Raw genomic sequence first — 11,339 nt, 5'->3', positions numbered from 1 at the left:
CTGTGTAGGTGGAAGCCGTCCACACATGGCATATGTATACACACTACATGTCTCCGCACACTTGTAATGCTGATAGTTGTACATGTGTGTTAGGACATGTGACCACTGCTGCAAGAATTAGGATGTGCAGTCAATGGCCCGTGGACACGTGTTATTTTGCATCCTCTTTTTTTCATGTGTGTTCATACTGTTGAACTTGCCAGTGGTTAACTATGGCCATTGAGGTGCACCCAATTTGCTACACATGTGAATGTCGACGTTTTGACGTCTTGTTTTTAAGTACACACGTTTCAACTTATACACATCTACACAGTACATCAAGGCTATCTGCCCACATTCAGAATCTGTTGTCAGTGTGTGGTTTGTGTGTGCAAGTAACAATGATGGGGGTACACATGCATTCTGTGTATGCGTATGTGTGTTGCCTCTTGTGTGACCATGCATGACATGTGAGGATGCTGACCATTGTAGGTGTGGTCATTGGTGCATGTAGACAAGGAGTGTGTGTTCCATTATCGTATTGTGTGTGCACGTGCTTGTGTGTCTGTGATGAAGCTTGTCCACATTTGGGTCCTTAGGCATGTCTTGTTGGCAGTTCTCTTGACATGTGTGGACGTTACATTGTACATGTTTGCACACATCATGTTGTTAGTGGCTGCACATTGTTTTCATGCTAATCTGTATTGTATGTAATATCAGACATGTCACACATATGATAATTGTGTTGGCCTACATGTGATAGAGTTGCACAGCTATGCGTTGTTGGTAAATTGACTTCTACTACCATCTACTCCCACACAGGAGGGCTCCAAATGTGCATCGCCCATACACTGTGCTGGAAGACATGGTTGACAAGGAGGTGATCCGAAAATTCTGGCTTGATCGATGTAGATTGCTGGAGCTTGTAGAGCAATTGTCTCCTCATCTGCAGCCACGAAGAACATATCCTGGTTCCATTACACCCACAGCAAAGGTGATGGCGGCACTTCAATTCTTTGCAACTGGCACCTTCCAGTACACAGTTGGACATGCCGGGGGGATGTCACAATCCATGTTCAGCATGGTACTGCGGGATGTTCTGAAAGCCATGATGATTTACAAGGATGATTACATCCATTTTCCACGGGCGGCAGAGTTGGCAGCAGTCAAAGCAGACTTCTATGCACTGGCACAGATACCACACATAGTGGGTTCCATTGATGGCACCCACATTGGTCTCATTCCACCCAGGCACGTGAGCCTGTATATCGCAATCAGAAGCACTTTCATTTGATCAACGTGCAGGTGGCGTGCCTGGCTGACAACCTCATATCCCATGTGTGTGCCAGATTTCCCGGCTCCGCACCTGACTCCCACATCCTGCGGAGCAGCATTGTCCCCAACTGATGGCTAATCTGCGTCCTGAACGTGCGTGGCTTGTTGGTGAGTATGCTGTGGGGACAGTTGTGTTTTCTGTGTGGCATGGGGTACCCACCAATCCTGGTTGTAATATTTGTGTCTGTCATCCCCCCACATAGGCGACTCTGCGTACCCAAACCGGCTGTAGCTGCTGAGTCCCATACGTAATCCAACTACAGCTGGTGAAAGGCGATACAATGATGCCCATGGAAGAACACATAGAGTGATGGAATGTACTTTTGGACTGCTAAAGTCTAGGTTTCGCTGCCTGGATAAAACCTGAGGGGCCTTACCTTACTCACCAGGCAAAGTATGCAGGATCATGATTGCCTGCTGCATGCTCCACAACCTGGCCTTGAGCAATGACATTGAACTAATCATGGACCCTGAAGACCAACAAGTTGCTCGGCCTCCCATCCCACCCATGGCGACTGATGAGGATAGTGGTGAGGAAGAAGGTGTGGACCAGAGGCGTCAGCTCATTGATCACTATTTTCCTTGAATGTGAGTAACTACCTCTTTTGCAGGTTGACAATTCGTGATGTATGTTTGCTGGTGGAGTGTGGATGTGGTGTTTCTATGCTGCCTGTTCTGGTATGTTATGTTTTCATATGTGTGTGGAATATTGTGTACATGCAAGGCTACATGATGTGTGTCCTCTGATCCACAGAATTGGTGATGAGTGTGGTTTGTGGGATGTTGCAGTACAGTGTGTTGTGATGGGTGTGACTCAGTTTCCTGATGAGTGTTTGTTGTCCCTCATTATCCCTAGGTCACTCCCACAGAGGCATGATTCTCACCAACATTGATCCCTGCACCTGGTAACGTCGGATTCTAAGACAATCATGAGATTAAAACATGGAGACAACACATCCTTGTGTGTTTACGTGAAATTTATTTACAGGTTGTGAATTGACGTTGGTGGATATTTACAAGTAAGTGTTAGGTGGGGGAGTGTGTGTTGAAGGTCATGGCAGATGTAAAGACCATGGGACACCACATTGGGTGATGTCCAGCTCGTCCAACAGACGTTTGCCAATACTTGGCGTTGTGGGACAGGATAGTTGGCGGGTGAATGGCAGGCTCAGGCAAGGTTAAAGTCATTGGCGGCCCCACTTGGAGCGGGTAGATGGTGCATCCCCACTGCTCTCACCTAGTTCCAGCCTCGGACAGCCCCTCCGTCTTGGAGCCGGAGCGTAGACAGCTGGGGGGGCAGGTTGGTCAGGGGCCACATCCGTGTCCATGGGCTCAGGTGGCGGTGGCGTTTGTGACCGTGGCCGCTGGGCACTTGGGTGAGGGGGGGTGGTGTGGTACGGGATAACCAGTCCCTCCACAGTGCTGTTTGCTGGCCCATGAGGTCCACTATTTGCCCTATGCGGGTATCAATGGACCGCAACAGATTATTGTTCTCTTCTGAGTCTTGGTGGGCACAATCAGCCTGTGCCTGCGACCGCTCATAGGAGGCCTGGACTCTGGCTAAGACTTCCAGTGTTTCGGCACCAGGATGGGGTGGGTGTCCTTCCCCACCTTGCCGGTGAGAAGCACTCCTGGTTGTGAGATGTGCCCTAACCTCTGTCCTTTTCTGTCCACTCTCCCTGCTTGGCTGGGATGTAGATGGCCCAGCGTTGTGCGATGGGTCAGGCAGGGTGGCACAGGCAGGAGTGGTGGTGCTGGTGGTGGTGGAGGTAGTGGTGGTGGTTGCTGCACAGCTCACTATGGCAGGTGTTGCTGGAGTGACACAGGCCAAGGTTGTGGAGGCAGGGATGTTCTGTGAGCCTGATGGCTCTTGGAGTCTGCTTGGGCCCGCTTCGTCCTCTGCACCGGAGCTGGCAATGGGATCGTCCCCAGAGAGTCCGTGCTGTGAGTGGGGCGACTGTTGCTGGCGGTTGCTTGTTTCGCCAGTCAAGTTGCGATTACCTGAGGGACAAGATTTTCATGATCAATGCTGTGGACATGACATGTTTTTTGTGCCAACATTACTTATCACTAACCTCTCACACACCCCACCCACCACCACCCTCCCTGTGGACATGGGGGCCTGTTGGGAGTCATAGTACTAACCTCTCACGCACCCCACCCACCTCTCACCACACCCCACCACCCTCCCTGTGGACATGGGGGCATGTTGGGAGTCGTAGTGCTGGTCTCTCATACACCCCACCCACCTCTCACCACACCCCACCACCCTCCCTGTGGACATGGGGGCCTGTTGGGAGTCTTAGTGCTGGTCTCTCACACACCCCACCCACCCCCAGCCTCCCTGTGGACATGGGGGCCTGTTGGGAGTCGTAGAGCTGGTCTCTCACACACCCCACCCACCACCACCCTCCCTGTGGACATGGGGGCCTGTTGGGAGTCGAAGTGCTGGTCTCTCACACACCCCACCCACCACCACCCTCCCTGTGGATATGGGGGCCTGTTGGGAGTTGTAGTACTAACCTCTCACACACCCCACCCACCACCACCCTCCCTGTGGACATGGGGGCCTGTTGGGAGTCATAGTACTAACCTCTCACGCACCCCACCCACCTCTCACCACACCCCACCACCCTCCCTGTGGACATGGGGGCCTGTTGGGAGTCGTAGTGCTGGTCTCTCACACACCCCACCCACCTCTCACCACACCCCACCACCCTCCCTGTGGACATGGGGGCCTGTTGGGAGTCATAGTGCTGGTCTCTCACACACCCCACCCACCTCTCACCACACCCCACCACCCTCCCTGTGGACATGGGGGCCTGTTGGGAGTCATAGTACTAACCTCTCACGCACCCCACCCACCTCTCACCACACCCCACCACCCTCCCTGTGGACATGGGGGCCTGTTGGGAGTCGTAGTGCTGGTCTCTCACACACCCCACCCACCTCTCACCACACCCCACCACCCTCCCTGTGGACATGGGGGCCTGTTGGGAGTCATAGTGCTGGTCTCTCACACACCCCACCCACCTCTCACCACACCCCACCACCCTCCCTGTGGACATGGGGGCCTGTTGGGAGTTGTAGTACTAACCTCTCACACACCCCACCCACCACCACCCTCCCTGTGGACATGGGGGCCTGTTGGGAGTCGTAGTACTAACCTCTCACGCACCCCACCCACCTCTCACCAGACCCCACCACCCTCCCTGTGGACATGGGGGCCTGTTGGGAGTCGTAGTGCTAGCCTCTCACACACCCCACCCACCTCTCACCACACCCCACCACCCTCCCTGTGGACATGGGGGACTGTTGGGAGTCGTAGTGCCGGTCTCTCACACACCTCACCCACCACCACCCTCCCTGTGGACATGGGGGCCTGTTGGGAGTCGTAGTGCTGGTCTCTCACACACCCCACCCACCACCACCCTCCCTGTGGACATGGGGGCCTGTTGGGAGTCGTAGTACTAACCTCTCACACACCCCACCCACCACCACCCTCCCTGTGGACATGGGGGACTGTTGGGAGTCGTAGTACTAACCTCTCATGCCCCCCACCCACCTCTCACCACACCCCACCACCCTCCCTGTGGACATGGGGGCCTGTTGGGAGTCGTAGTGCTGGTCTCTCACACACCCCACCCACCTCTCACCACACCCCACCACCCTCCCTGTGGACATGGGGGCCTGTTGGGAGTCGTAGTGCTGGTCTCTCACACACCTCACCCACCACCACCCTCCCTGTGGACAATATGGGCCTGTTGGAAGTCGTAGAGCTGGTCTCTCACACACCCCACCCACCACCACCCTCCCTGTGGACATAGGGGCCTGTGTTGAGTCGTAGTACTAACCTCTCACCCACCCCACCCACCACCACTCTCCCTGTGGACATGGGGGCCTGTTGGGAGTCGTAGTGCTAACCTCTCATGCACCCCACTTACCTCTCACCACACTCCACCACCCTCCCTGTGGACATGGGGGCCTGTTGGGAGTCGTAGTGCTGGGTGCTTGACAACATGCCTGGCTGGGAAGGTATGAGGCAACATTTTGTTTAGTCATGGTGGGTGCATTTGGGAACAGGCCTTCACATTTTGGTGAGTATGTGGCCCACATGCATGGATCGGGGCCTGGGAGATGTGTCTTCTCAGTTGTGTAAGGCAGACCATGTCGGTGTGATAGTGGTGCTTGGTTTGTACTTATCAGCCTCTTCTCCCTCTTCGATTCCTTCCAGGCTCTCAGGGTGCAGTATGCCCAGCACCTTCTCCTCCCATTCTGCATACGGTATGGGATCCGGGGGTGTGCCGCAGCCAGTGTGGTGTGCCCGCAGGTGGTTTTTTGCCCGGATGCCTTTGACCCTTGTCTTGAGGTCGTGCCACCGCCTCTGGATGTCGTGCTTTGTTCGGGGTACGGTCCCAGACGCATTCACTCGGTTGACTATCCTGTCCCACCTGTGGTTTTTGTTTGCCACGGTGGTCTGCTGGACTAGTGTGCCGAAAAGTTGTGGTTCGACACGGATGATTTCATCGACCATGACCTTCAACTCTGTGTCAGTGAATTTTGGATTTTTCTTTGGTGCCATGGTGTGTGATGTGCAAGGTGTGGGTGGAGTGGGTTGGGATGTGCAGGTGTGTGGTGTGTAGGGATGGTGTGGTGGGTGTTTGTGTGGTGGGTGTGTTTGTGTGCAGGTTGTATGTGTAATTTTTGTGTGTCTGCTGTTCGTGGTATTCAGCCTCTTGCTTGCAGCTATGCTGTGATGCAAATGATGGTGGTAGTGGGTGGGATCCATTTTATACTCTGTGTCGTGGTTGTGTCCCAATGGTTGTTGCCAGTCATGTGCTAGGTGGGTGTGTTGACTTGGGTGGATTTTTAGGTGCTTGGCGGGGGGGTGTCATTGTTGCGTGTAATTGCTGTGGGTGTTTCAGGTGGGTGGGTGTCCTGTTTAGTGTGTTTTGTATTTACTTCTGTCAGCCATTTTGTAATTGGTTTGATGGAAGGGATGGTGCTCATGTTGTCCTTCCGCTAGCATGCTCCGTTTATCGTTGCATTGTTTCCGCTGCGGTCGTGGATGGATGTGAGTTCCGTAGGACTGGCGGCGTTATCCTAATCGCGGGCCCGGAGCCTCCGCAAGTATTGCGGTGGCTGTGCCTGTTTCCGCGGTCATGTTCGTCCGCGGCGGACGGTGTTTCTTTGGTTCCGTCCGCTTGCGTCGGTCTCTGGTGTACTCTGTCCGCCGCGGATGGTGTTTTATGTGGTCCGTCCGCCGCGGTCGGAGTTTCGTGACATTATTATCCTAATCGCACCGGCGGTTTATCCGCTGAGCGGTCGGGAGTATTTTGGCCACGTCCTTGGCAGACGGAACCCGTTTCCGTCCGCGATCCTAATCGGCTTCTTAGTTTGGTTTCCCAAGGTGGAAATTTAATGGAAAACAGTTTGCAATGAATTGTAAATTGCATGCTTTTTTCCATGACTTTCAATAAAAAGAAAAGGAAAATATTAATACCTTGTTTTGCATCATGAGTAATACCAAGTTGTTTACCTTTTCTAAGTGCTGCAAATAACAGGTGTCATTATTAACTATTTAATTTGAAATCTGTTTGTTGACCTCGAAAGTAAGAAAGAAGAGGTGATCCTTCCAGATTAGAATTGTTGGGACAATTATAGTTTCCACTCATGATTCTGGAATTGTGTATCCCACTGCCTTGTATTAACCATTGCAAGATGTATATTTTATTTTTACAACTATATCAGGCCACATGAAGATCATGTGTCTGCTCACTAAAGGGGTTGCAAAAGTTGTTAAGAGTAAATTAATTGCTATAAAGCACCTGACCGGGCTGGATTAATGCTTGCTCAGTCTGTTTTTTAGAAACCTTTGTGAGCATGTTAGTTTAGCCAGGCAAGTGCACCATAAAGTGTGCATATACCATACCTTTGCCGCCTCCATGGCCTGAACCTGCCCTTCCCTGCACACGCTGGCTCAGAGACAGCATCTGAAAAATACAATTATAGTAAAATATTGTTTGATTTTTTTAGCTGCTGGCTCTGAGTGAGTGGGGCGATGCTGTTCCGCCATTGCAGAGAAGCTGCCACTATTCTTGAGTCCTGTTTTGGCTTTGCTGCATTATCTGTGTTATTCCTCTTGACAGTTCCTTTTCAGAAGTATCTTGATGTGTTGTGTGATACCATTTACACAGTATCCTCCCTAGCTAGTTTATGTTCTTATCGAACTGCAGTTATGAAGTAAATACGGATGATCTTTTTTTCTTGCATTTAGTGCAGACATATTGTTGATAATCACTGGAGTTTAATATTGTTGTGATAGAATTTGGCTATCCTGTTTTAGGTTTAAACCTATAACAACTGATAAACCAAACCGAAGAGGAAATAGGCCTCACCAGTGAAAACATATACACACTGAAAAAACACCTGCACAACCACAAACTAAATTCTATTAAAAGTAAGGAAAAGGAGAGTGGAAGTCCTTTTTATCTCTTCCTGAAGAAGCTAATACAATGCAACTTTGTTATGCAAGATAGCAGCAAGAAAGACTGGGCTAACATTATTCTGCTTGATTATTTCATTGTTTAGGGATGTCAATAACATATTGTTTCTTTTTCCTCTTGCTTAATTTAGTTTTTTGGTCTTTGATATGAAGATGCAGGGTTTAAAAACATGTTTTAGGTATTATTTAATTATTTTAGGAACTGTAGAGAATCAGGAAATATCAAAATCACATTTGATATTTTGGCTACATTTTATTTTTCACTTAAAATAGATGGATTCAGTATAATCATTCCCCATATGTACCATCACAATTACCCACAGATAATGATTGAAATCCCCTGATACATCAGACCTCTTTTCTAGCGAGTCAGCATTGATAGTAGGTGAATTGCCAAACACCCCAGGCTTTAAACATTCAATGCAATGGGATAGTTGTGAAAACATGACACCAACTTTTGGAAAACATGGAACACACTGTCACTTGGAAAGCTGTTGCAAAAAGTTCTTACCAAGTTCAACAATGATCAGAGGGATATTGTTTGTATTTGCTACATATACGAAAATATATGATAGCCTGATAGCCTATTGCTAAGTTAGCACAAGCTTAGCTGTCATGATGCTGCTTTTGCACACATTACTACATGACTTTGTTTTTACAAAACTCGGCTTGTGCCTTTCACATGAGAACTATTTGCTTTTCGTGTTCTCTGCTGTTTTCTTGGGTTTAGTCTGCACAGGATGTACAAGGTCAAAAAACAATGCCTCTTGTTATTCTGTTCTGGTCAGTCCCTTGCACCTAGACATAACACACTGCACAGCTGCACCACGGAAAGGCAGGCATGTTATTGACACGCTTGGAGAGACACCTTTCCAGAGAGAACAGCTGTGCTTGTGTGGAGATGTAAACCTGTTTTCTAGGCTTTGAGGTATGGGGTCCTCTGACAAAGCCCAGAGGTCTTCTTTTTTTCATAAAACTGCTGTTTACCACTGGGTGAGTGGCAAGGCACTGTAGCACTTTCCCACTGTCTTTATAAAATGATATCCCTGTTCGTATTATGTGGAATTGTAACAATGCTGACTATATTGTGTTTATGCATTTTACTGCTAGTAATAGCATGTGTACCGTACCATAGAGCACGTTAGTTAAAATAAACATTTTAAACTACGCCGTGTCTATGATTAATCATATTGTGGACAAGTATGAGTGAGTGAGCAAAAGAGTTGTCTTGCACCCGCAATTCCAGAAAGAGTGTCATGTTCTGGGTTGTCTAACCATTGGTAGCTCCGCAGATATGTTGGAAAACAAATGAGGCACTATTGCTAGTCGGATTGGGATTTTGGACACTATGGTGATAGATTGGTAAACCACTATACACCAAGGTCCTAGTTTCCTGTGCATAGTTCTGCCTATGTGCAGAATGCCTGCAATAGGCCTGTCAAAATCAATGCTTGAGCTGAAGTGCTTCCCTCAGAGAGATCCTTGCCACTTGCTAGATGGTATGCTGAAAGCATCTCTACAATCTTCGGAGTTAATGAAGAATGCTTTTGACTTTTCAGTCCATCCTGGTGCACTGTATTGTTATGTACAGGAACCAAAACGCAAATATTCCTTATTTTGTGCTTTGTGTGGCATCAAAGAAAGAGTCATCCCAACTGTGTCATTTAACTTGTGGCTCTCAGTCTTAGAGGCTGTAAATGCTATAGTATCCATAAGGCAACCTTTTACAGAAGTTTTTGCTGAGTGATGATGCCAAAAGCAAGAAATGTGAGGATTTTCAGTTGGATATTAATAGTGATGTGAAAAAAGTACACACTACTGCATTCTTAGATTTTTACAAGAAAACATGACTGCTGTAGTGGACATAAAAAAGAAATTAGAGTCTGAAAACACCCTTGTCTACTAAGGGGCCGATTACGATGTTGTCCTGAAAGCATTCCTACCGAATCAGTCCCGGAATACAGTACAAACGACTCAAATCAGGGATTCTGACCGAGTGAGTTGGATGCTTCGGGATACAATTCAATTGGACCCCCATTGACTTAACTAAGAGCCTGTGTTCTGAGCGAATACACAGGCTTCCATTCAAAAAAGGGATGGCTGGTAAAAATCGTGCACCCTATGGTGGGCACCACATGGTGCCTGCCACATTGTACACTTTTGGAAAGGGGGTACCTTGGGTACCCCCACAGGCTCAATTCGGAAGGCCCCGGGTGAAGGGGACCTGCTTAGGACCCCCAAATACAGATTCCGGTAGCCAATTTGTTCCAGAGGAATCGATTTGGAATGGCTCTCTGAATCGGTCATCGTAATTGCTCAGTTGCAAACTGAGTCCATAGAGCTGTACGAGAAAGAAAGACACGACCTGTCCAAATGCCATTTGGAATCGATTCAGACAGTCCTAACAGTTTACGGGCATTGTAGTTGCTTGGTGGGAACTGTGTACGATGCGGTAGGAAACAAGGGTTCCGAATTGGATTCAGCAAACCCAAATCTTATTTGGAGACATTACGAACGGCATCGAATTGACCCCTAAGTGTTCAGCATAATTGGTGTAGAAGTGAATCATCTCCTTAAGAGTAGGCTGGGCAACACTTTTTGTGACTTTGGCACTGCAACATGTTTCACGTTGGAGTGCTTGCCACTTGGTAAGCAATGAAATGCTGAGGAGCAATTCAGGAAATGTAATTTTACAATATTTGAAAAATGGCTTGCAAAGATGAATAGAAATGTTCCTTCACCGATCATGAAGCCTCACTGTTGCACTCTGCACAACTTCTAGATCCCTTCAGTAAACGGGAATGTTCTTTGGACTTTCAAAAGTGGTGCTTCATGTTTGACTGCATCAATAACTCTTAGGGCATATGTGCCCTCCTCAATGCATTTCTTTCAGAACTTGTCCCGGGGAATCACAATCTTCAGGTGCACCAGTAATGGCATGGAAAGCTCTGTCCGTGGCCAGAGTTGGCAAATTGTGCACTGGCTGTTTTGGCATTAACCATCTCAGGTGCCAATTTTGAGAGGGTCTTTTCACAGATACAATTTTACATGGGAATGAAAGAGCGAAGCTGCATGATCAAAGTCTCACTGAAGAAGTACTGTATGGTGTACTTCATTAATTGATTTATAAAAATGTATTTGGACCTCATTGCACTGTACATACACTCTCTACATGCCATGCACTATCAATGCAGAATGCAAGCAATAATAAAATAAAAACATTCTACAAACACATAAAAACATTGTTTCTTTTGTCGTTAATGGTGCAAAAATGTCTAACCACTGATAACTGTTTTTAAGGTATTGAAATCATTTGAAAACACTGAAAAAACCCACCAAAATGTACCAAAAAAAGAAACCTAAAACAGGAAAGCCTAGATTTAATTTACATTTATTGCATTCCTAACATACCTGAGAACACCCACTTGTGACACCGCTATCATATAATTCAGAGCCCTGACAGAGTTGTACCTGAGAAGCCTGTGTATTGACCCTATAACAGGCAGGACCAAGTCTGGAG

The sequence above is a fragment of the Lissotriton vulgaris genome, chromosome 7, assembly GCF_964263255.1.
Source record: "Lissotriton vulgaris chromosome 7, aLisVul1.2, whole genome shotgun sequence".
NCBI lineage: Eukaryota > Metazoa > Chordata > Amphibia > Caudata > Salamandridae > Lissotriton > Lissotriton vulgaris.
Note: the sequence above shows the minus strand (reverse complement) of the source record.